This window comes from Oncorhynchus masou, chromosome 9, assembly GCF_036934945.1.
Source record: "Oncorhynchus masou masou isolate Uvic2021 chromosome 9, UVic_Omas_1.1, whole genome shotgun sequence".
Taxonomy (NCBI): domain Eukaryota; kingdom Metazoa; phylum Chordata; class Actinopteri; order Salmoniformes; family Salmonidae; genus Oncorhynchus; species Oncorhynchus masou.
This window is the reverse complement of record NC_088220.1, coordinates 29002444-29029924: the sequence shown is the minus strand read 5'-3', so window position 1 is coordinate 29029924 and position 27481 is coordinate 29002444. Positions and strand designations below refer to the sequence as shown.

Here is a 27481-nt window from a genome sequence, read left to right as displayed (position 1 = left end):
CTACACTGGCCGTCTCCTACACTGGCCGTCTCCTACACCGGTCGTCTCCTACACTGGCCTCTCCTACACTGGCCGTCTCCTACACTGGTCGTCTCCTACACTGGCCTCTCCTACACTGGCCACTCCTACACTGGCCTCTCCTACACTGGTCGTCTTCTACACTGGTCGTCTCCTACACTGGCCTCTCCTACACCGGCCGTCTATTACACCGACCGTCTCCTACACCGGCCGTCTCCTACACTGGTCGTCTCCTACACTGGTCGTCTCCTACACTGGTCGTCTCCTACACTGGTCGTCTCCTACACCGGTCGTCTCCTACACTGACCGTCTCCTACACTGGCCGTCTCCTACACTGACCATCTCCTACACTGACCATCTCCTACACTGGCCGTCTCCTACACTGGCCGTGGCTGTAGAGTCTCTCTCAGCCTCAGTAAGAAATACAGCAGAGCCTTGCTTACAGTGCACTCTCGTGACCACTCTCTGTACTGCAGCTGTGGTGTGATGGGAGTGTTTGTGCTAAGTGCACTCTGTCCCTTACATCCATAACAGATACACTCTCAGTGTACTCCATTTTCCACTCCCACATCTCTCTCCCCCTCCCCCTCAACAAGCAGCATAAAGATGACATAACATTAAAACAGCATAACTTAGTCATATCCACAGAGGAAATGGAAGGACAATGCTAGTCAGAGAACGTCATAACAAAGGTGCCTCCATATAGAGATGGCAGCTTGCATAATATGCAATGAATACCTTTGGCACTTTCATTTCCCAATGCATTCCTGTAGCATTGAATACAACCAAGGGCATAAAAACAAGCATCATGAACAAATAGTGAATAGTGTTGTGATTCAGCAAAAGCAGGTGTAATCATGTAAAGAAGGATGAGAATGAGATGGAGGGAGAGATACAATAGACTAGAGGAAGAAGAGAGATGGAGGGAGAGATACAGTAGATGTGGGGAAGAAGAGAGATGGAGGGAGAGATACAGTAGATGTGGGGAAGAAGAGAGATGGAGGGAGAGATACAATGGATGTGGGGAAGAAGAGAGATGGAGGGAGAGATACAGTAGATGTGGGGAAGAAGAGAGATGGAGGGAGAGATACAGTAGATGTGGGGAAGAAGAGAGATGGAGGGGGGAGAGATACAATGGATGTGGGGAAGAAGAGAGATGGAGGGAGAGATAGACAGTAAAGATGTGAGAAGGAGAGACATAGAGAGAGGACACAGTGGAGGCTGCCAGGGCCGACCCTCACATCCCTCCTCTACTACAGAGATGCTTTTCCCATTACCTAGAGACAGCCTCTGGAAGATGATAACCCAGAGGGAGAGGGAGGGATGAAAGAGAGGGTGTAGAGAGACCGGAGGGAGATACATATGGATGTGGGGAAGAGAGAGAGAGAGAGAGAGAAAGGATGGAGAGAGAGAGAGAGATGGAGAGAGAGAGAAAGGGGGGGGAGACAGAGAGAGGTGGAGGAGAGAGAGAGACAGTAGATGTGAGGAGAAGAAGGGAGAGAAAGGAGGGGAGGAGAGAGAGAACAATGGAGGGAGAGAGAAAGAGATGGAGGGAGAGAGAGAGAGATGTGGAGAGAGGAGAAGAAAGAGAGAGGAGAGAGAACAGGATGTGGGGAAGAAGAGAGATGGAGGGAGAGATACAGTAGATGTGGGAGAAGAGAGAGAGATGGAGGGAGAGATACAGAGAGATGTGGGAGAAGAGAGAGAAAAAAGGGAGAGAGAGAGAAAGGTGGGTGATAGATAGAGGGAGAGGAGGGAGAGAGAGATGAAGGGAGAGATAGAGAGTAGATGTGGGGAAGAAGAGAGATGGAGGGAGAGATACAGTAGATGTGGGGAAGAGAGAGAGATGGAGGGAGAGATACAGGATGTGGGGAAAAGAGAGATGGAGGGAGAGAGAGTAGATGTGGGGAGAGAAGAGAAAGGAGGGAGAGAGAGAAAAAGGAGGAAGAGAAAGAAAATGAGGAAGAGAGAGAAAAGGAGGGAGAGATGGAAAAGGAGGGAGAGATACAGTAGATGGAGAGAAGAGAAGAGAGAAAGGAGAGAGAGAGGAGGGAGAGATAGAAAGTGGGAGATAAATAGGGGAAGAGAGAGAGATGGAGGAGAGAGAAACAGAGAGATGTGGGAGGAAGAGAAAGGAGGAGAGAGAAAGGAGAGTGAGAGAAAAATGAGGGAGAGAGAGAGAGAAAGCAGGGAGAGAGAGAAAGAAAGAATGGAGAAAGAGAGATGAGCATTGTCCCATTGTATTGAGACAGAGAAACACAGAGCAACACGGAGGAAGACAACGAAGAGATGTGGAAAAGGAGAAAAGACAGGTGAGAAAAGCTAGCATGTAGAGAGATACTTTTTCTACAAGTCCCATAACACAACTGCACATTCTACACATGACAAATGTCCAGTAAATTCAACAGCATCAATCCAAAGAATCAATACATACTGTACCACAACTGCTTCTTCATAAAACAACCAGACATTCATAGCCACAGAAACCACTGTACCAGACCCAAACCTTTCAACATATCATAGATGAACATTTCTCTGAGGGAAAAATGCGCACAGATGAACTGTACCTTAACCAAGACTTTGAGCCCTGGGGTGTGAATATCATTGAAGGAACCGGCTTTCTCAGCCCAACCACCATTACCAAGTACGCCTGAGTCAGCGACATTACCAGCTCAATATGGAGAGGCTAAGACCATGTCACACTGTAGAATGATAGAGAGGTCCCCATCTCCCCAATGTGGATAAACCAACCAATACATGTTGGTGGAAACATTCTGTCCTTGTACAGTTTTTCATTCTATTTAAAACATACCATCGGAGTAACTACTACAAGTGTAATACAGCTGAAATAGGACCGTATTACACAATAGCAACATAGAGACAATATTTATCTCAATGCTCCCCAGATACTCCCATAACCCCCTGGAGGGAGGATATTCAGTAGGTGCTGTCAGCCCAACGCATTGCAGGGGGCACACTGCCTGTCCACCAGGACATCTACAGCAACTGTAGAACAGCCTGAATTCTTTGGGCATGGAAACATGGCTCTATTCGTATCAAGGGACCTAACGTGTGCCAGATATTCAGTATATTAATTAGGTGTGCTACTAGGTGTAATACGGCTGTATTAAAGGATATTCACTAGGTGTAATGCGGCTGTAATAAAGGATATTCACTAGGTGTGCTACTAGGTGTAATACGAATAAAGGATATTCACTAGGTGTGGACTAGGTGTAGTACTGTAATAAAGGATATTCACTAGGTGGGGAAAAGGATATTCACTGGAGTGGTACTAGAAAGACAGGCTGTAATAAAGGATATTCACTAGAGAGGTGTAAGATGGCTGTAATAAAGGATATTCACTAGGTGTGGTACTAGGTGTAAGTGGCTGTAATAAAGGATATTCACTAGGTTTAATATGGCTGTAATAAAGGATATTCTCAAGGTGTGCTACTAGGCACATAATAAAGGAAATTCCTGTGCTACAAGGTGTAATACGGCTGTAATATGCTACTAGGTGCAATATGGCTGTAATCTAGGTTATTCACTAAGTGTGCTACTTGGTGTAATACGGCTGTGATAAATGATATTCACTAGGTGTGGTACTAGGTGTAATATGGCCGTAATAAAGGATATTCACTAGGTGTAATATGGCTGTAATAAAGGATATTCACTAGGTGTAATATGGCTGTAATAAAGGATATTCACTAGGTGTAATATGGCTGTAATAAAGGCTATTCACTAGGTGTAATATGGCTGTAATAAAGGCTATTCACAAGGTGTGCTACAAGGTGTAATACGGCTGTAATAAAGGATATTCACTAGGTGTGGTACGAGGTGTAATACGGCTGTAATAAAGGATATTCACTAGGTGTGGTACTAGGTGTAATATGGCTGTAATAAAGGATAATCACTAGGTGTAATACGGCTGTAATAAAGGATATTCACTAGGTGTGGTACTAAGTGCAATATGGCCGTAATAAAGGATATTCACTAGGTGTGGTACTAGGTGTAATACGGCTGTAATAAAGGATATTCACTAGGTGTGCTACTAGGTGTAATACGGCTGTAATAAAGGATATTCAGTAAGCGTGGTACGGCTGTAATAAAGGATATTCAATAGGTGTAATACGGCTGTAATAAAGGATATTCACTAGGTGTAATATGGCTGTAATAAAGGATATTCACTAGGTGTAATATGGCTGTAATAAAGGATATTCACTAGGTGTAATATGGCTGTAATAAAGGATATTCACTTGGTGTAATGTGGCTGTAATAAAGGATATTCACTAGGTGTGGTAAAGCTGAAATAAAGGATATTCAGTAGGTGTGGTACTAAGTGTAATATGGCCGTAATAAAGGATATTCACTCGGTGTGGTACTAAGTGTAATATGGCCGTAATAAAGGATATTCACTAGGTGTCTCACTAGCTGTAATTTTGCCGTAATAAAGGATATTCACAAGGTGTAATATGGCTGTAATAAAGGACATTCACAAGGTGTGGTACTAAGTGTAATATGGCCGTAATAAAGGATATTCACTAGGTGTGCTACTAGGTGTAATATGGCTGTAATAAAGATATTCACTAGGTGTAATACGGCTGTAATAAAGGATATTCACTAGGTGTAATATGGCTGTAATAAAGTATATTCACTAGGTGTAATATGGCTGTAATAAAGGATATTCACTTGGTGTAATGTGGCTGTAATTAAGCATATTCACTAGGTGTAATATGGCTGTAATAAAGTATATTCACTAGGTGTAATATGGCTGTAATAAAGTATATTCACTTGGTGTAATGTGGCTGTAATTAAGGATATTCACTAGGTGTGGTATTAGGTGTAATACGGCTGCAATAAAGGATATTCACTTGGTGTGGTACTAGGTGTAATACGGCTGCAATAAAGGATATTCACTTGGCGTGGTAATAGTTGTAATATGGCTGTAATAAAGGATATTCACTAAATGTGCTGCTAGGTGTAATATGGCTGTAATAACGGATATTCACTAGGTGTGGTACTAGGTGTAAGATGGCCGTAATAAAGGATATTCACTTGGTGTAATGTGGCTGTAATAAAGGATATTCACTAGGTGTGGTACTAGGTGTAATATGGCTGTAATAAAGGATATTCACTAAATGTGCTACTAGGTGTAATATGGCTGTAATAAAGGATATTCACTAGGTGTGCTACTAGGTGTAATGTGGCTGTAATAAAGGATATTCACTTGGTGTGATACGGCTGAAATAAAGGATATTCAGTAGGTGTGGTACTAAGTGTAATATGGCCGTAATAAAGGATATTCACTCGGTGTGGTACAAGGTGTAATATGGCTGTAATAAAGGACATTCACAAGGTGTGGTACTAAGTGTAATATGGCCGTAATAAAGGATATTCACTAGGTGTGCTACTAGGTGTAATATGGCTGTAATAAAGGATATTCACTAGGTGTAATAAGGCTGTAATAAAGGATATTCACTAGGTGTGGTACTAAGTGTAATATGGCTGTAATAAAGGATATTCACTAGGTGTAATACGGCTGTAATAAAGGATATTCACTAGGTGTAATATGGCTGTAATAAAGGATATTCACTAGGTGTGATATGGCTGTAATAAAGTATATTCACTTGGTGTAATATGGCTGTAATAAAGGATATTCACTAGGTGTAATACGGCTGCAATAAAGGATATTCACTAGGTGTAATACGGCTGTAATAAAGGATATTCACTAGGTGTGGTACTAGGTGAAATAAGGCTGTAATAAAGGATATTCACTAAGTGGGTACTAGGTGTAATACGGCTGTAATAAAGGATATTCACTAGGTTTAATATGGCTGTAATAAAGGATATTCTCAAATGTGCTACTAGGCGTAATATGGCTGTAATAAAGGATATTCACAAGGTGTGCTACAGGTGTAATAAAGGCTGTAATATGCTACTAGGTGCAATATGGCTGTAATCTAGATATTCACTAGGTGTGCTACTTGGTGTAATACGGCTGTGATAAATGATATTCACTAGGTGTGGTACTAGGTGTAATATGGCCGTAATAAAGGATATTCACTAGGTGTAATATGGCTGTAATAAAGGATATTCACTAGGTGTAATATGGCTGTAATAAAGGATATTCACTAGGTGTAATATGGCTGTAATAAAGGCTATTCACTAGGTGTAATATGGCTGTAATAAAGGCTATTCACAAGGTGTGCTACAAGGTGTAATACTGTAATAAAGGATATTCACAGGTGTGGTACGTGTAATACGGCTGTAATAAAGGATATTCACTAGGTGTGGTACTAGGTGTAATATGGCTGTAATAAAGGATAATCACTAGGTGTACACGGCTGTAATAAAGGATATTCACTAGGTGTGGTACTTGGTGTAATACGGCTGTAATAAAGGATATTCACTCGGTGTGGTACTAGGTGTAATATGGCTGTAATAAAGGATATTCACTAGGTGTAATACGGCTGTAATAAAGGATATTCACTAGGTGTAATATGGCTGTAATAAAGGATATTCACTAGGTGTGGTACTAAGTGCAATATGGCCGTAATAAAGGATATTCACTAGGTGTGGTACTAGGTGTAATACGGCTGTAATAAAGGATATTCACTAGGTGTAATACGGCTGTAATAAAGGATATTCACTAGGTGTGCTACTAGGTGTAATATGGCCGTAATAAAGGATATTCACTAGGTGTAATACGGCTTTAATAAAGGATATTCACTAAGCGTGGTACGGCTGTAATAAAGGATATTCACTAGGTGTAATACGGCTGTAATAAAGGATATTCACTAGGTGTAATATGGCTGTAATAAAGGATATTCACTAGGTGTAATATGGCTGTAATAAAGGATATTCACTAGGTGTGGTACGGCTGAAATAAAGGACATTCAGTAGGTGTGGTACTAAGTGTAATATGGCCGTAATAAAGGATATTCACTTGAAGGTGTGGTACCGGCTTGTAATAAAGGATATTCACTAGGTGTCCCACTAGCTGTAATTTGGCCAATAAAGGATATTCACAAGGTGTAATATGGCTGTAAGTAAGGACATTCACAAGGTGTGGTACTAAGTGTAATATGGCCAGGATATTCACTAGGTGTGCTACTAGGTGTAATATGGCTGTAATAAAGGATATTCACTAGGTGTAATACGGCCGTAATAAAGGATATTCACTAGGTGTGCTACTAGGTGTAATATGGCTGTAATAAAGTATATTCACTAGGTGTAATATGGCTGTAATAAAGGATATTCACTTGGTGTAATGTGGCTGTAATTAAGGATATTCACTAGGTGTGGTATTAGGTGTAATACGGCTGCAATAAAGGATATTCACTTGGTGTGGTACTAGGTGTAATACGGCTGCAATAAAGGATATTCACTTTGGTAAAGTTGTAATATGGCTGTAATAAAGGATATTCACTAAATGTGCTGTAATATGGCTGTAATAAAGGATATTCACTAGGTGTGGTACTAGGTGTAAGATGGCCGTAATAAAGGATATTCACTTGGTGTAATGTGGCTGTAATAAAGGATATTCACTAGGTGTGGTACTAGGTGTAATATGGCTGTAATAAAGGATATTCACTAAATGTGCTACTAGTTTTAATATGGCTGTAATAAAGGATATTCACTAGGTGTGCTACTAGGTGTAATGTGGCTGTAATAAAGGATATTCACTTTACAGGATATTCAGTAGGTGTGGTACTAAGTGTAATATGGCCGTAATAAAGGATATTCACTCGGTGTGGTACTAGGTGTAATACTGCCTGTAATAAAGGATATTCACTAGGTGTACTAGCTGTAACAGGCCTAATAAAGGATATTCACTGGTGTGGTAAACATGGCTGTAATAAAGGACATTCACAAGGTGTGGTACTAAGTGTAATATGGCCGTAATAAAGGATATTCACTAGGTGTGCTACTAGGTGTAATATGGCGTAATAAAGGATATTCACTAGGTGTGGTACTAGGTGTAATATGGCTGTAATAAAGGATATTCACTAGGTGTGGTACTAAGTGTAATACGGCTGTAATAAAGGATATTCACTAGGTGTAATACGGCTGTAATAAAGGATATTCACTAGGTGTAATATGGCTGTAATAAAGGATATTCACTAGGTGTAATATGGCTGTAATAAAGTATATTCACTAGGTGTAATATGGCTGTAATAAAGGATATTCACTAGGTGTAATACGGCTGCAATAAAGGATATTCACTAGGTGTAATATGGCTGTAATAAAGGATATTCACTAGGTGTAATACGGCTGTAATAAAGGATATTCACTAGGTGTGGTACTAGGTGAAATAAGGCTGTAATAAAGGATATTCACTAAGTGTGGTACTGTAATAAATAAAGGATATTCACTAGGTGTAATATGGCTGTAATAAAGGATATTCACTAGGTGTAATAATGGCTGTAATAAAGGATATTCACTGTGCTACAGGTGTAATATGGCTGTAATATGCTACTAGGTGCAATATGGCTGTAATCTAGGATATTCACTAGGTGTGCTACTTGGTGTAATACGGCTGTAATAAAGGATATTCACTAGGTGTGGTACTAGGTGTAATATGGCTGTAATAAAGGATATTCACTAGGTGTAATATGGCTAATAAAGGATATTCACTAGGTGTAATATGGCTGTAATAAAGGATAATCACTAGGTGTAATACGGCTGTAATAAAGGATATTCACTAGGTGTGGTACTTGGTGTAATACGGCTGTAATAAAGGATATTCACTCGGTGTGGTACTAGGTGTAATATGGCTGTAAAAAAGGATATTCACTAGGTGTAATATGGCTGTAATAAAGGATATTCACTAGGTGTAATATGGCTGTAATAAAGGATATTCACTAGGTGTGGTACTAAGTGTAATATGGCCGTAATAAAGGATATTCACTAGGTGTGGTACTAGGTGTAATATGGCTGTAATAAAGGATAATCACTAGGTGTAATACGGCTGTAAAAAAGGATATTCACTAGGTGTAATACGGCTGTAATAAAGGATATTCACTAGGTGTAATATGGCTGTAATAAAGGCTATTCACAAGGTGTAATATACGGCTGTAATAAAGGATATTCACTAGGTGTGGTACTAGGTGTAATACGGCTGTAATAAAGGATATTCACTAGGTGTGGTACTAGGTGTAATATGGCTGTAATAAAGGATATTCACTAGGTGTAATACGGCTGTAATAAAGGATATTCACTAGGTGTGGTACTAGGTGTAATACGGCTGTAATAAAGGATATTCACTAGGTGTGGTACTAGGTAATGGCTGTAATAAAGGATATTCACTAGGTGTAATATGGCTGTAATAAAGGATATTCACTAGGTGTAATATGGCTGTAATAAAGGATATTCACTAGGTGTAATATGGCTGTAATAAAGGATATTCACTAGGTGTGGTACTAGGTGTAATACGGCTGTAATAAAGGATATTCACTAGGTGTGCTACTAGGTGTAATATGGCCGTAATAAAGGATATTCACTAGGTGTAATACGGCTTTAATAAAGGATATTCACTAGGTGTGGTACTATTCACTAGGTGTAATACGGCTGTAATAAAGGTTATTCACTAGGTGTAATATGGCTGTAATAAAGGATATTCACTTGGTGTAATGCGGCTGTAATAAAGGATATTCACTAGGTGTAATACGGCTGTAATAAAGGATATTCAGTAGGTGTGGTACTAGGTGTAATATGGCCGTAATAAAGGATATTCACTAGGTGTGGTACAAGGTGTACGGCTGTAATAAAGGATATTCACTAGGTGTCCCACTAGCTGTAATTTGCTGTAATAAAGGATATTCACTGTAGGTGTAATAAGGACATTCACAAGGTGTGGTACTAAGTGTAATATGGCCGTAATAAAGGATATTCACTAGGTGTGCTACTAGGTGTAATATGGCTGTAATAAAGGATATTCACTAGGTGTAATACGGCTGTAATAAAGGATATTCACTAGGTGTAATATGGCTGTAATAAAGGATATTCACTAGGTGTAATATGGCTGTAATAAAGTATATTCACTAGGTGTAATATGGCTGTAATAAAGGATATTCACTTGGTGTAATGTGGCTGTAATTAAGGATATTCACTAGGTGTAATATGGCTGTAATAAAGTATATTCACTAGGTGTAATATGGCTGTAATAAAGGATATTCACTTGGTGTAATGTGGCTGTAATTAAGGATATTCACTAGGTGTGGTATTAGGTGTAATACGGCTGCAATAAAGGATATTCACTTGGCGTGGTAATAGTTGTAATATGGCTGTAATAAAGGATATTCACTAAATGTGCTGCTAATATGGCTGTAATAAAGGATATTCACTAGGTGTGGTACTAGGTGTAAGATGGCCGTAATAAAGGATATTCACTTGGTAATGTGGCTGTAATAAAGGATATTCACTAGGTGTGGTACTAGGTGTAATATGGCTGTAATAAAGGATATTCACTAAATGTGCTACTAGGTGTAATATGGCTGTAATAAAGGATATTCACTAGGTGTGCTACTAGGTGTAATGTGGCTGTAATAAAGGATATTCACTTGGTGTGGTACGGTGAAATAAAGTATTCAGTAGGTGTGGTACTAAGTGTAATATGGCCGTAATAAAGGATATTCACTACAAGGTGTAATATGCTGTAATAAAGGATATTCACTAGGTGTCCCACTAGCTGTAATATGGCCGTAATAAAGGATATTCACTTGGTGTAATATGGCTGTAATAAAGGATATTCACTAGGTGTGGTACTAAGTGTAATATGGCCGTAATAAAGGATATTCACTAGGTGTGCTACTAGGTGTAATATGGCTGTAATAAAGGATATTCACTAGGTGTAATACGGCTGTAATAAAGGATATTCACTAGGTGTGGTACTAGGTGTAATATGGCTGTAATAAAGGATATTCACTAGGTGTGGTACTAAGTGTAATACAGCTGTAATAAAGGATATTCACTAGGTGTGGTACTAGGTGTAATATGGCTGTAATAAAGGATAAAGGTGTATATTGTAATAAAGTATATTCACTAGGTGTAATATGGCTGTAATAAAGGATATTCACTAGGTGTAATATGGCTGTAATAAAGGATATTCACTAGGTGTAATATGGCTGTAATAAAGGATATTCACTAGGTGTAATACTAAAGGGTGTAATACGGCTGCAATAAAGGATATTCACTAGGTGTAATACGGCTGTAATAAAGGATATTCACTAGGTGTAATACGGCTGTAATAAAGGATATTCACTAGGTGTGGTACTAGGTGAAATAAGGCTGTAATAAAGGATATTCACTAAGTGTGGTACTAGGTGTAATACGGCTGTAATAAAGGATATTCACTAGGTTTAATATGGCTGTAATAAAGGATATTCTCAAGGTGTGCTACTAGGTGTAATATGGCTGTAATAAAGGATATTCACAAGGTGTGCTAGGTGTAATATGGCTGTAATATGCTACTAGGTGCAATATGGCTGTAATCTAGGTTATTCACTAGGTGTGCTACTTGGTGTAATACGGCTGTGATAAATGATATTCACTAGGTGTGGTACTAGGTGTAATATGGCCGTAATAAAGGATATTCACTAGGTGTAATATGGCTGTAATAAAGGATATTCACTAGGTGTAATATGGCTGTAATAAAGGATATTCACTAGGTGTAATATGGCTGTAATAAAGGCTATTCACTAGGTGTAATATGGCTGTAATAAAGGCTATTCACTAGGTGTAATATGGCTGTAATAAAGGATATTCACTAGGTGTGGTACGAGGTGTAATACGGCTGTAATAAAGGATATTCACTAGGTGTGGTACTAGGTGTAAAATGGCTGTAATAAAGGATAATCACTAGGTGTAATACGGCTGTAATAAAGGATATTCACTAGGTGTGGTACTTGGTGTAATACGGCTGTAATAAAGGATATTCACTCGGTGTGGTACTAGGTGTAATATGGCTGTAATAAAGGATATTCACTAGGTGTAATAAATAAAGGATATTCACTAGGTGTAATATGGCTACACTAGGTGTGGTACTAAGGCTGTAATAAAGGATATTCACTAGGTGTGGTACTAGGTGTAATATGGCTGTAATAAAGGATATTCACTAGGTGTAATATGGCTGTAATAAAGGATATTCACTAGGTGTGCTACTAGGTACTAATAATAGGTGTAATACGGCTGTAATAAAGGATATTCACTAGGTGGTACTGTAATAAAGGATATTCACTAGGTGTAATACGCTGTAATAAAGGATATTCACTAGGTGTAATATGGCTGTAATAAAGGATATTCACTAGGTGTGTGTAATATGACTGTAATAAAGGATATTCACTAAATGTGTACTAGGTGTAATATGGCTGTAATAAAGGATATTCACTAGGTGTGCTACTAGGTGTAATGTGGCTGTAATAAAGGATATTCACTTGGTGTGGTAAAATAAAGGATATTCAGTAGGTGTGGTACTAAGGTGTGGATATTCACTAGGTGTGGTACAGGTGTAATACGGCTGTAATAAAGGATATTCACTAGGTGTCCCACTAGGTGTAATATGGCTGTAATAAAGGATATTCACTAGGTGTAATAAAGGACATTCACAAGGTGCTGTAATAAAGGATATTCACTAGGTGTGGTACTAAGGTGTAATACGGCTGTAATAAAGGATATTCACTAGGTGTAGTGGTACTAGGTGTAATATGGCTGTAATAAAGGATATTCACTAGGTGTAATATGGCTGTAATAAAGGATATTCACTAGGTGTAATATGGCTGTAATAAAGGATATTCACTTGGTGTGGTAATTAAGGATATTCACTAGGTGTAATATGGCTGTAAAAAGGATATTCACTAGGTGTAATGTGGCTGTAATAAAGGATATTCACTAGGTGTGCTACTAGGTGTAATATGGCCGTAATAAAGGATATTCACTAGGTGTGGTACTAGGTGTACGGCTGTAATAAAGGATATTCACTAGGTGTAATACGGCTGTAATAAAGGATATTCACTAGGTGTAAGGTAATATGGCTGTAATAAAGGATATTCACTAGGTGTAATATGGCTGTAATAAAGGATATTCACTAGGTGTAATGTGGCTGTAATAAAGGATATTCACTTGGTGTCATGTGGCTGTAATAAAGGATATTCACTAGGTGTGGTACTAGGTGTAATATGACTGTAATAAAGGATATTCACTAAATGTGCTACTAGGTGTCATATGGCTGTAATAAAGGATATTCACTAGGTGTGCTACTAGGTGTAATGTGGCTGTAATAAAGGATATTCACTAGGTGTGGTACGGCTGAAATAAAGGATATTCAGTAGGTGTGGTACTAAGTGTAATATGGCCGTAATAAAGGATATTCACTCGGTGTGGTACAAGGTGTAATACGGCTATAATAAAGGATATTCACTAGGTGTCCCACTAGCTGTAATATGGCCGTATAAAGGATATTCACAAGGTGTAATATGGCTGTAATAAAGGACATTCACAAGGTGTGGTACTAAGTGTAATATGGCCGTAATAAAGGATATTCACTAGGTGTGCTACTAGGTGTAATATGGCTGTAATAAAGGATATTCACTAGGTGTAATACGGCTGTAATAAAGGATATTCACTAGGTGTGGTACTAAGTGTAATACGGCTGTAATAAAGGATATTCACTAGGTGTAATATGGCTGTAATAAAGGATATTCACTAGGTGTAATATGGCTGTAATAAAGTATATTCACTAGGTGTAATATGGCTGTAATAAAGGATATTCACTTGGTGTAATTTGGCTGTAATTAAGGATATTCACTAGGTGTAATATGGCTGTAATAAAGTATATTCACTAGGTGTAATATGGCTGTAATAAAGGATATTCACTTGATGTAATGTGGCTGTAATTAAGGATATTCACTAGGTGTGGTATTAGGTGTAATACGGCTGCAATAAAGGATATTCACTTGGTGTGGTACTAGTTGTAATATGGCTGTAATAAAGGATATTCACTAAATGTGCTGCTAGGTGTAATATGGCTGTAATAAAGGATATTCACTAGGTGTGGTACTAGTTGTAATATGGCTGTAATAAAGGATATTCACTAGTTGTGCTACTAGGTGTAATGCGGCTGTACTAAAGGATATTCACTTGGTGTGGTACTAGGTGTAATATGGCCGTAATAAAGGATATTCACTAGGTGTGGTACTAAGTGTAATATGGCTGTAATAAAGGATATTCACTAGGTGTAATGCGGCTGTAATAAAGGATATTCTCAAGGTGTGCTACTAGGCGTAATATGGCTGTAATAAAGGATATTCACTAGGTGTGCTACTAGGTGCAATATGGCTGTAATGCAGGATATTCACAAGGTGTGCTACAAGGTGTAATATGGCTGTAATATGCTACTAGGTGCAGTATGGCTGTAATCTAGGTTATTCACTAGGTGTGGTACTAGGTGTAATATGACCGTAATAAAGGATATTCACTAGGTGTAATATGGCTGTAATAAAGGACATTCACAAGGTGTAATATGGCTGTAATAAAGGGTATCCACTAGGTGTAATATGGCTGTAATAAAGGATATTCACTAGGTGTAATATGGCTTTAATAAAGGCTATTCACTAGGTGTGCTACAAGGTGTAATACGGCTGTAATAAAGGATATTCACTAGGTGTAATATGGCTGTAATAAAGGATATTCACTAGGTGTAATATGGCTGTAATAAAGGATATTCACTTGGTGTAATGTGGCTGTAATAAAGGATATTCACTAGGTGTGGTACTAGGTGTAATATGACTGTAATAAAGTATATTCACTAAATGTGCAACTAGGTGTAATATGGCTGTAATAAAGGATATTCACTAGGTGTGCTACTAGGTGTAATGTGGCTGTAATAAAGAATATTCACTTGGTGTGGTACGGCTGAAATAAAGGATATTCAGTAGGTGTGGTACTAAGTGTAATATGGCCGTAATAAAGGATATTCACTCGGTGTGGTACAAGGTGTAATACGGCTGTAATAAAGGATATTCACTAGGTGTCCCACTAGCTGTAATATGGCCGTAATAAAGGATATTCACAAGGTGTAATATGGCTGTAATAAAGGACATTCACAAGGTGTGGTACTAAGTGTAATATGGCTGTAATAAAGGATATTCACTAGGTGTGATACTAGGTGTAATATGGCTGTAATAAAGGATATTCACTAGGTGTAATACGGCTGTAATAAAGGATATTCACTAGGTGTGGTACTAGGTGTAATACGGCTGTAATAAAGAATATTCACTAGGTGTGGTACTAAGTGTAATACGGCTGTAATAAAGGATATTCACTAGGTGTAATACGGCTGTAATAAAGGATATTCACTAGGTGTAATATGGCTGTAATAAAGGATATTCACTAGGTGTAATATGGCTGTAATAAAGGATATTCACTTGGTGTAATGTGGCTGTAATTAAGGATATTCACTAGGTGTAATATGGCTGTAATAAAGTATATTCACTAGGTGTAATATGGCTGTAATAAAGGATATTCACTTGGTGTAATGTGGCTGTAATTAAGGATATTCACTAGGTGTGGTATTAGGTGTAATACGGCTGCAATAAAGGATATTCACTTGGTGTGGTACTAGTTGTAATATGGCTGTAATAAAGGATATTCACTAAATGTGCTGCTAGGTGTAATATGGCTGTAATAAAGGATATTCACTAGGTGTGGTACTAGGTGTAATACGGCCGTAATAAAGGATATTCATTGGGTGTAATACGGCTGTAATAAAGGATATTCACTAGGTGTAATACGGCTGTAATAAAGGATATTCACTAGGTGTGGTACTAGGTGTAGTACGGCTGTAATAAAGGATATTCACTAGGTGTAATACGGCTGTAATAAAGGATATTCACTAGTTGTGGTACTAGGTGTAATACGGCCGTAATAAAGGATATTCACTAGGTGTAATACGGCTGTAATAAAGGATATTCACTAGGTGTAATACGGCTGTAATAAAGGATATTGACTAGGTGAAATAAGGCTGTAATAAAAGATATTAACTAGGTGTGGTACTAAGTGTAATATGGCCGTAATAAAGGATATTCACTAGGTGTGGTACGAGGTGTAATACGGCTGTAATAAAGGATATTCACTAGGTGTGGTACTAGGTGTAATATGGCTGTAATAAAGGATATTCACTAGGTGTAATAAAGGATATTCATTAGGTGTAATATGGCTGTAATAAAGGATATTCACTAGGTGTAATACGGCTGTAATAAAGGATATTCACTAGGTGTGCTACTAGGTGTAATACGGCTGTAATAAAGGATATTCACTAGGTGTGGTACTAGGTGTAATACGGCTGTAATAAAGCATATTCACTAGGTGTGGAACTAGGTGTAATATGGCAGTAATAAAGGACATTCACTAGGTGTGCTACTAAGTGCAATATGGCCATAACAAAGGATGTTCACTAGGTGTGGTACTAAGTGTAATACGGCTGTAATAAAGGATATTCACTAGGTGTAATGCAGCTGAAATAAAGGATATTCACTTGGTGTGGTACGGCTGTAATAAAGGATATTCACTAAGTGAGGTACTAGGTGTAAAACGGCTGTAATAAAGGATATTCACTAGGTGTGGTACTAGGTTTAATACGGCCGTAATAAAGGATATTCACTAGGTGTAATACGGCTGTAATAAAGGATATTCACTGGGTGTAATACGGCTGTAATAAAGGATATTCACTAGGTGTAATATGGCTGTAATAAAGGATATTCACTAGGTGTGGTACTAGGTGTAGTACGGCTGTAATAAAGGATATTCACTAGGTGTAATACGGCTGTAATAAAGGATATTCACTAGGTGTGGTACAGGTGTAATACAGCTGTAATAAAGGATATTCGCTCGGTGTTCTACTAGGTGTAATACGGCTGTAATACGGGAGTATGACATGACCCCCCCCTCCCGTCCTCCTCACCTGTCGTGGTCTCGGCCAACGCCCCACACACGTATACTGCTGATTGGCTGAGAGTGGAGCAGGCTGTGGTCGTCAGGGTCAACCAGGGTCAGATCACGGTCCTGCAGCACCAGCAGCATGTCCTTTCCCTGATGGGATGATCAATATGTCAATATATCAGTCAATGCGCGCACACGGGCACACGCGCACACACACAGTGTCCTCACCTCTCCCCAGACCCCAGCGGAGTCTTGTATGTCCCTCCTACAGTAGGACAGTTGTCTGATACAGTGATGGACTGCCACACTGCTCCTTCCCTCTGTCAGATCTCTCTCTGCCATCTCCACCCAGCCCAGAGAACGCACCGGGAATGACTACAACACACATATATGGATTCATATTAATTTAAAATAATATATACAGACTCTTACCCAGCAGCACCCCCAACACACACACACACTGATTAATAAACACACTTGCACTCATTAGTAGGGGTAATAATAAGACGGTCTATCTGTAGATCTCTGGTAAAATGTGTAATGGGAATACTTTTTAACAGTGGTAGGCTATACTTCAGCAGATAGCATGGGTGTGCGCTCAAGGGGTGAAAGTAAGGTGGTATAGTGGGGGTACGCAGTACCGGTAAAACATGAGCCTATCACGATAATTAAAACAAACCACTTTCTTTTATCATTACCGCATGTCAGAGGCATGAAAATTTAGCGAATGGACTTGAAAACTTGTGGTGTAGCCTACGCTCTGAACTGCCATGTGGCTAGATGAAAACATCTACATTATGTCAAGCCGACACTGAGACTCACACAGACAGCAGTAGCCGACACCGAGACTCACACGGACAGCAGTGGCCGACACTGAGACTCACACAGACAGCAGTGGCCGACACTGAGACTCACACGGACAGCAGTGGCCGACACCGAGACTCACACGGACAGCAGTGGCCGACACCGAGACTCACACGGACAGCAGTGGCCGACACTGAGACTCACACGGACAGCAGTGGCCGACACCAAGACTCACACGGACAGCAGTGGCCGACACCGAGACTCACACAGACAGCAGTGGCCGACACCGAGACTCACACGGACAGGAGTGGCCGACACTGACTCACACGGACAGCAGTGGCCGACACCACGGACAGCAGTGGCCGACACCAAGACTCACACGGACAGCAGTGGCCGACACCGAGACTCACACGGACAGGAGTGGCCGACACCGAGACTCACACGGACAGCAGTAGCCGATACCGAGACTCACACGGACAGCAGTGGCCGACACCGAAACTCACACAGACAGCAGAGGCCGACACCGAGACTCACACAGACATCAGTGGCCGACACCGAGACTCACACGGACAGCAGTGGCCGACACCAAGACTCACACGGACAGCAGTGGCCGACACCGAAACTCACACAGACAGCAGAGGCCGACACCGAGACTCACACAGACAGCAGTGGCCGACACCGAGACTCACACGGACAGCAGTGGCTGACACCGAGACTCACACAGGCAGCAGTGGCTGACACCGAGACTCACACGGACAGCAGTGGCCGACACCGAGACTCACACGGACAGCAGTGGCCGACACCGAGACTCACACAGGCAGCAGTGGCCGACACCGAGACTCACACAGGCAGCAGTGGCTGACACCGAGACTCACACAGGCAGCAGTGGCTGACACCGAGACTCACACAGGCAGCAGTGGCTGACACCGAGACTCACACAGGCAGCAGTGTCTGACACCGAGACTCACACGGACAGCAGTGGCCGACACTGAGACTCACACGGACAGCAGTGGCCGACACCGAGACTCACACAGGCAGCAGTGGCTGACACCGAGACTCACACGGGCAGCAGTGGCCGACACCAAGACGCAGTGGACAACAGTGGATGCATACATTCTGGCCAAATGCCAATCGCCACAATCACTTTTTTTTGTGTAACAGATGTCCCTTTCAATTCATCACTGTTTCAAGGCTGGAAATATGTTGTGAGTGGATGAACATGTGCGGGTAGCCTAGTGAAGGAGCCATTTGATGTGATTGTTTGACAATCAGATAAAAACATCATGGCTGGTTCTGTTGAAAGTTAAATGACAAATGTTTAGACTAGGCCCACAGAGATCCTATTGAATTAATGAGATTCTAAATTGTCCAAGACTTCAGCCACCTTAGTCATAGACTGTTCTCTCTTACCACCCAGCAAGCGGTACCGGAGCGCCAAGTCTAGGTCCAAGAGGCTTCTAAACAGCTTCTACCCCCAAGCCATAAGACTCCTGAACAGCTAATCAAATGGCTACCCAGACTATTTGCACCCCCCCTTCTACGCTACTGCTACTCTCTGTTATTATCTATGCATAGTCACTTTAATAACTCTACCTCCATATACATATTACCTAAATTACCACAACTAACCGGTGCCCCCGCACATCGACTCTGTACCGGTACCCCCTCTATATAGCCTCCACATTGACTCTGTACTGGTACCACTGTAAATAACCTCCACATTGACTCTGTACCGGTACCCCCTGTATATAGCCTCCACATTGACTCTGTACTGGTACCCCCTGTATATAGCCTCCACATTGACTATGTACCGGTACCCCCTGTATATAGCCTCCAGATTGACTCTGTACCGGTACCCCCTCTATACAGCCTCCACATTGACTCTGTACCGGTACCCCCTATATATAGCCTCCACATTGACTTTTTCCCGGGACCCCCTGTATATAGCCTCCACATTGACTCTGTACTGGTACCCCCTGTATATAGCCTCCACATTGACTATGTACCGGTACCCCCTGTATATAGCCTCCAGATTGACTCTGTACCGGTACCCCCTCTATACAGCCTCCACATTGACTCTGTACCGGTACCCCCTGTAAATAGCCTCCATATTGACTCTGTACCGGTACTCCTGTATATAGCCTCCACATTGACTCTGTACCGGTACCCCCTGTATATAGCCTCCACATTGACTCTGTACTGGTACCCCCTGTAATAGCCTCCACATTGTATGTATACCCCCTGCCTCCAGATTGACTCTGTACCGGTACCCCCTCTATACAGCCTCCACATTGACTCTGTACCGGTACCCCCTGTAAATAGCCTCCATATTGACTCTGTACCGGTACCCCTGTATATAGCATCCACATTGACTCTGTACCGGTACCCCCTGTATATAGCCTCCACACTGACTCTGTACCGTAATACCCTGTATATAGCCTCCACACTAACTGTACCAGTACCCCCTGTATATAGCCACGTTATTGTAATTTACTGCTGCTATTTAATTTTTTTTTTTTCTTATCTCTATCTCTTTTTTTGGGGGGGGGGGTATTTTCTTAAAACTGCATTGTTGGTTAAGGGCTTGTAAGTAAGCATTTCACTGTAAGGTCATTTGACAGATACAATTTGATTTGATGTGAAATTCGATGATTCGGACCATACATTTTTCTCTGCATGTGCACATATAGGAGGTCCCGTACAGGGAAGAAATTAATTCTACTTTCACCCTGGCCCAGTACCCAGTACCCCCCCCACCCCCACACACACGTGCAGATTAATAAACACTAATACAAAAAACATACAAATACACACACACTCATACGCACACATACACACACTCCCACACACTCAGTGTCAAAGTAGCAGAGAGCCAACAGAGTATAGTGTGAGAGAGACTATGATGTATTTTGACAGTTTATAAAATATAAAGGCTGTGGTTCAGTGCATCCCAGGGCTTTGACAGAAAGAGAGAGAGAGAGACAGAGACAGAGGGAGAGACAGAGAGAGAGAGAGGGAGGGAGAGACAGAGAGAGATACAGAGAGAGAGATACAGAGAGATAGAGAGAGCGAGTGAGAGAGAGTGAGAGAGAGACAGAGGGAGAGAGATACAGAGAGAGAGAGAGAGAGATACAGAGGGAGAGATACACAGAGAGAGATACACAGAGAGAGAGAGAGCGAGAGTGAGAGAGAGAGAGTGAGTGAGAGAGAGAGACAGAGGGAGAGAGATACAGAGAGAGAGAGAAAGAGAGAGTGAGAGAGAGAGTGAGAGAGAGAGATACAGAGAGAGATACAGAGAGAGAGAGGGAGAGAGAGACAGAGAGATAGAGAGAGAAAGAGAGAGAGCTACACAGAGAGAGTGATACAGAGAGAGAGAGAGAGAGAGAGAGAGAGAGAGAGAGAGAGAGAGGGAGAGAGAGAGAGAGTGAGAGAGAGACAGAGGGAGAGAGATACAGAGAGAGATAGAGAGAGCGACAGAGAGAGAGAGCCCAGAGCCAGCCCTCCCTCTACAGAGCACCACAACGTATTCTTCTTCTCTTTAGGGACAGACCCCAGGCTTTTGTTGTCACACACACATGGACAAAGACTGACACACACACAGATGTGTGCGAACACACTGAAATGAAAGCAAGCAAGCATAAGGTCATTTGACAGATACAATTTGATTTGATGTGAAATTCGATGATTCGGACCATACATTTTTCTCTGCATGTGCACATATAGGAGGTCCCGTACAGGGAAGAAATTAATTCTACTTTCACCCTGGCCCAGTACCCAGTACCCCCCCCCCCGCACAGATTAATAAACACTAATACAAAAAACATACAAATACACACACACTCATACGCACACATACACACACTCCCACACACTCAGTGCCAAAGTAGCAGAGAGCCAACAGAGTATAGTGTGAGAGAGACTATGATGTATTTTGACAGTTTATAAAATATAAAGGCTGTGGTTCAGTGCATCCCAGGGCTTTGACAGAAAGAGAGAGAGAGAGACAGAGGGAGGGAGAGACAGAGAGAGAGATACAGAGAGAGAGATACAGAGAGATAGATAGAGAGATAGAGAGAGAAAGAGAGAGAGCTACCCAGAGAGAGATACAGAGAGAGAGAGAGAGTGAGAGAGCGAGTGAGAGAGAGTGAGAGAGAGACAGAGGGAGAGAGATACAGAGAGAGAGAGATAGAGAGAGCGACAGAGAGAGAGCCCAGAGCCAGCCCTCCCTCTACAGAGCACCACAACGTATTCTTCTTCTCTTTAGGGACAGACCCCAGGCTTTTGTTCTCACACACACATGGACAAAGACTGACACACACACAGATGTGTGCGAACACACTGAAATGAAAGCAAGCAAGCATGCACGCACACGGATATGGACAGACACACATGAACACATTATCCGTTAACGTGTGAAACATTCAACAGCAATTCTACATCTGAATGGTTCCAGGTACATTAGTCCTTACTGTTTTCTCTCTAAACCTTTCCTCTCCTCCTACTTTTTTTCTTCTCCCTCTCTTTACCTTCTGGTCATTCTCACTCAGAGACTGTGTCAACATCAACAACAACAACAACAAACTATGACACTATTTTATATTAGCTTTTTTTCAGTTTTTCGATTTTTCTAGAAATTCAGTGTAGTTTCACTTATTTTTCCCACTTGATTTACTAGTTTTTATCCTTTTCTAGTTCGATAGAAACCTTTCTATTTCGTTTTTATATCCTTTAATTTCAGTTTTAGTTTCAGTTTTAGTACTAGGGACAGGAAGTAGCCTATATATAGGAGGCCAGTACCCATGTGTGTTGTAGGTTATATTTCCTGTTAGCTGGTGATAGTTAGTGATGACTATGGAATCCCTGAAACAGCACTAGGTCTGTGGAGGGTGTCAGATTGTCTTGGACATAAAACATATATAGAAAGGGAAGGGTCCTCTTCAGACAGACAACTCTCCCAACAAATCACGGGTAGGCGGGCAAAGCCTGAAAATCAAACTCTTTCCTGTAGGGAGACATACAGTGTAGGAACATTACCATACCAAACCAAAGATCTCAGGCAAAACCTTTGCTGTGGTTTTAGTGAAGGTAGATGTACAATCTAGCAAAATGCACTCATAAGCGAGCAAGCTACAACCTTGTGTCCAGTGGGATGTTTACACTAGGGCGGGTATGGACATTTTTGATGGGGGCCAGAAAAAATCTGAACTCATCATGAGGGGCCTTAGTGGCTCGTAGGTCTCCTTCGTACCCACATCCATACCCATACATGCAGTCAGAGCCCACCTAAAAAATCTAGAACATGTTAGCTGACATTGACTAACTGAGTTACTGTCAGTGACTGACATAAGACAAAAACTGCTGATTCAAAACCACATTACTATTCTAACTCCCAACAATAATTTGAGACCCTGACTGAGTTCCACCAAAAAAGTATCCGTTGTCCTACAGAAGGGGTGGGACGGGCCTACAGAAGGGGCGGGCCTAAAGAAGGGGCTGGCCTAAAGAAGGGGCGGGGCGGCCTACAGAAGGGGCGGGCTGGGCTTTCAGAAGGGGCGGGGTGGGCCTACAGATGGGGCGGGGCGGGCCTACAGATGGGGTGGGGCGGGACTACAGAAAGGGTGGGACGGGCCCACAGAAGGGGCGGGGCGGGCCTACAGAAGGGGCGGGGTGGGCCTACAGAAGGGGCAGGGTGGGCCTACAGAAGGGGCGGGCCGCCAGTTGCCCATCCCTGTGCTTTTTAAATTTGTAACATTTTTTAAACCCCATCCCTGTGCTAGGGAAACAAGAGGATAAGGCAATGCTTTCACAAGATAAGGCAGTGACCAACTCCTCCTCTTTGTCCCAACTGATGCAGGTACTTGTACAGATGTGTATGCTGAAACATTGGTACATTGTAGGAGGCAACCCATGTGTCTACAGACTAGGTAGTTAGAGATAGTGATGCACAAGCTAGAACTATCTGAAATATCGCCATCTCTGGGCAGCATTTACCTGCTATTGTCCTCCAAAACATTAACATAATTTATGATGGTTTTTATTTTATTTTAGCTGGTTTCGGAGTCAAAGATAATAGTGTCAGTATAGTTTTCATTTTTGTTAATTATTTTATTTCAGTTTCTTAAATAGATTTTTCAAAATTCGTTTCTGTTTTAGTTTCAGTTTAATATAATAACCTTGACATGACATCACCCCCCACCACCTCTGTTGGGGAGCATGTGCATACACCATCTATCCAGCAGGGGGAACACTGTGTTAACTAACCTCTATGCGAGCTTCAATGCCATACAACTCTCCTTCCGTGGCCTCCAACTGCTCTTAAATGCAAGTAAAACTAAATGCATGCTCTTCAACCGATCGCTGCCTGCACCTGCCCGCCCGCCCAGCATCACTACTCTGGACGGTTCTGACTTAGAACATGTGGACAGCTACAAATACTTAGGTGTCTGGTTAGACTGTAAACTCTCCTTCCAGATTCACATTAAGCATCTCTAATCCAAAAATAAATCTAGAATCAGCTTCCTATTTCACAACAAAGCATCCTTCACTCATGCTGCCAAACCTACCCTCGTAAAACTGACTATCCTACCAATCCTTGACTTTGGCGATGTCATTTACAAAATAGCCTCCAACACTCTACTCAGCAAATTGGATACAGTCTATCACAGTGCCATCCGTTTTGGCACCAAAGCCCCATTTACTAACCACCACTGCGACCTATTTGCTCTGGTTGGCTGGCCCTCGCTTCATATTCGTCGCCAAAACCACTGGCTCTAAGTCCTTGCTAGGTAAAGCCCCGCCTCAGCTCACTGGTCACCATAGCAGCACCCACCCGTAGCACACGCTCCAGCAGGTATAATTCACTGGTCATCCCCAAAGCCAACTCTTCCTTTGGCCGCCATTCCTTCCAGTTCTCTAATGCCAATGACTAGAACGAATTGCAAAAATCACTGAAGCTGGAGACTCATATCTCCCTCACTAACTTTAAGCACCAGATGTCAGAGCAGCTCACAGATCACTGCACCTGTACATAGCCCGTCTGTAAACAGCCCATCCAACTACCTCATCCCCATACTGTTATTTTTTGTTGTTGCTCCTTTGCACCCCAGTATCTCTACTTGCACATTCATCTTCTGCACATCTATCATTCCAGTCTCTATCACTCCAGTGTTTAATTGCTAAATTGTAATTATTTCGCCACTATGACCTATTTATTGCCTTACTCCCCTTATCTTACCTCATTTGCACACACTGTAAATATACTTTTTCTATTGTGTATGTTTTGTTTATTCCATGTGTAACTCTGTGTTGTTGTTTGTGTCGCACTGCTTTGCTTTATCTTGGCCAGGTCGCAGTTGCAAATGAGAACTTGTTCTCAACTAGCCGACCTGGTTAAATAAAGGTGAAATAAATAAAAGGGGAACTTAAACGTGCCATTTCGTAACAGAGCCATGGCACAGGGCAGTAGTTCACTAAACTACCACTAGGTGGTAAAGCTACAGAGAAAGAGATCAATTCAAAAGGCAGCACATTACGTCATTCCATCCCTCCTCCCTTTCCTCTGGATAGGTGACAGCCTGGTTAGCATTCCATTGTTTTCCTTTATCCAACCTTGTAAAATCAGTGATTGCGGAGGTCTCACCTGTCCCTCTGGGTCAATGTAGGCACTGTTGAGGTCCACTGTCTCTAACTGGGCAGGGCTACAGACGGAGAGATAACCATGAGCAAAGACATTCAAGTGTGTGTGTATGATTGAATAATAATGACAAATGGTCAGGAGAAATGTGACGAATGTGCTAAACAGAAATCAAGGTTATGCTAAATGTCTGGCAAGCAATGTTGTCGAATACTGGGAAAGGGGGTCTACCTAGTTAGTTGCACAGCTGAATGCATTCAACCAAAATGTGTCTTCCGCATTTAACCCAACCCCTAGGTGGTGAGAGGCTGCCTTAATCGACTGTCTGTGTGTTTTATGGTGTGGGTGCGTGTGCGTGTGTGTGTCTTACTGCAGTCTCAGTGAGGCGTAACGAAGAGTAGCTCCTTCAAAAGCTTTCAGGCTGGGGTCAGGATACACAGGGTAGTCCTTCAGCTCCTAGAGAGAGAAAGAGAGAGAGAGAGAGAGAGAGAGAGAGAGAGAGAGAGAGAGAGAGAGAGAGAGAGAGAGAGAGAGATAGAAAGAGAGAAAGAGAGAGAGAGATACAGTAATATCTTATTCATATTTGATATATTGAATTTTGAAGGTACACACATGTGATTTCAGTTGTTTCTGAGCCTGTGTACATGGTGCCGTTAGCAGTGTGTAGTCTTACACTGCAAGTGTAGCTGGTGTTGTCAAAGCCTCTGTCAGGCAGAGGGATATCAGAGGGAGAGGTGGAGGAGGAGGGAGAGGAGCCGGAGGGAGAGGGCACAGGCTCCAATGAACTGTCTGATACCAAACTGCTTGGTCGCTGCAGAAAGAGGTAGAAAGTGGAAGGAAGAGAGAGAGAGTGAGATAGAGTGAGAGTGAGAGAGGAGAGAGAGTGAGCCATATGACATTTTCAGAGGAACTCTAGTGACAGGATTCAGTGTACATTGTGTGTGTGTGTGTGTGTGTGTGTGTGTGTGTGTTTGGCAGCATTTAGACAGGCCGCCCAATTCTGATATTTTTTCCACTAATTGGTCTTTTGACAAATCACATTCAATTTTCTCACATCAGATCTTTTTCAGAGCTGATCTGATTGGTCAAAAGACTAATTCATGAAAAAAAACAGAGTTGGACTGCCTGTCTAAACACAGCCTTTGAGAGTGTGTATGTAAACATTGTGTGTGTGTGTCAGGCCTCACCTCGCTGGGCGGTCTCAGTGTGGCTGTGTCGCCCTGCTGTGAGCCAGGGTGTGGGTCAAGGTGTGTCGTGGCGACGGGGCGGTCGTACTGGGTGGTGCCAGTGGGGACATGCCAGAAATAGACCTCTGATTGGTCTGTGACCTCACGCCAGCCTGGGGGAAGGTCCCCCTCACCCCACACATCTGATGTACCACACAACAACACACATTAACTACACACAGATCGCATACACACAAACAGTGACATAAACACACACTCATCTGCATACACAGATATGAGTATATGCATGCAGAGAGACTGACTTAGATACCCACACAAATACACACACATACTAAAGTACACACTTACACAACTCAGACACTCAGAACCACAGACAGTGGTCAAGGTCAATTCTGAGATGGAAATCCTGTTCTGTTGTCATAGCAACCCTTGGGCTCATCCCCTGAAGTAGCTCTCAGAGGACACAGGCCTCTCTGTCTCCCCTCTATTTGTTTTCTCTCTTTATCTCTCTCTCTTCCTCTCCTCACTTTCACTTTCTGCTCGCTTTCTCTCCCCTTCGACCCCATCTCTCTCCCTCTCGTCCTCCACTGCCTGCAGAGTACGGTGGCTCACAGGGGTCATTAAGGATTCAGCAGTTTCGCTGCAGTCTTCGTCATCAAGGAGAGACTTGGTACATTTCCAACCATGAGTGTTCTAAAATAATTCCAACAGAAAACAAGAGAGAGAGAGAGAGAGAGAGAGAGAGAGAGAGAGAGAGCGAGAGAGCGACATACCTACAGACAATACTATATGACCAGAGTGCTGTGGTTGTAGGTCAGAAGTAGTATACTATAAGAAATAAGGTGTTATTTAAGACAGTATATCTCCCACCAGAATGACTGACAGACTGACCAAAAGACAGGCA

The 27481-nt window shown here is 41.9% G+C and overlaps 1 pseudogene; it reads right to left on the bottom strand.

Annotated features, from left to right (window-relative positions):
- The window catches only part of LOC135545788 (amyloid beta precursor protein binding family B member 2-like), a 72225-nt pseudogene that overhangs the window by 32184 nt on the left and 12560 nt on the right, over positions 1 to 27481 (bottom strand).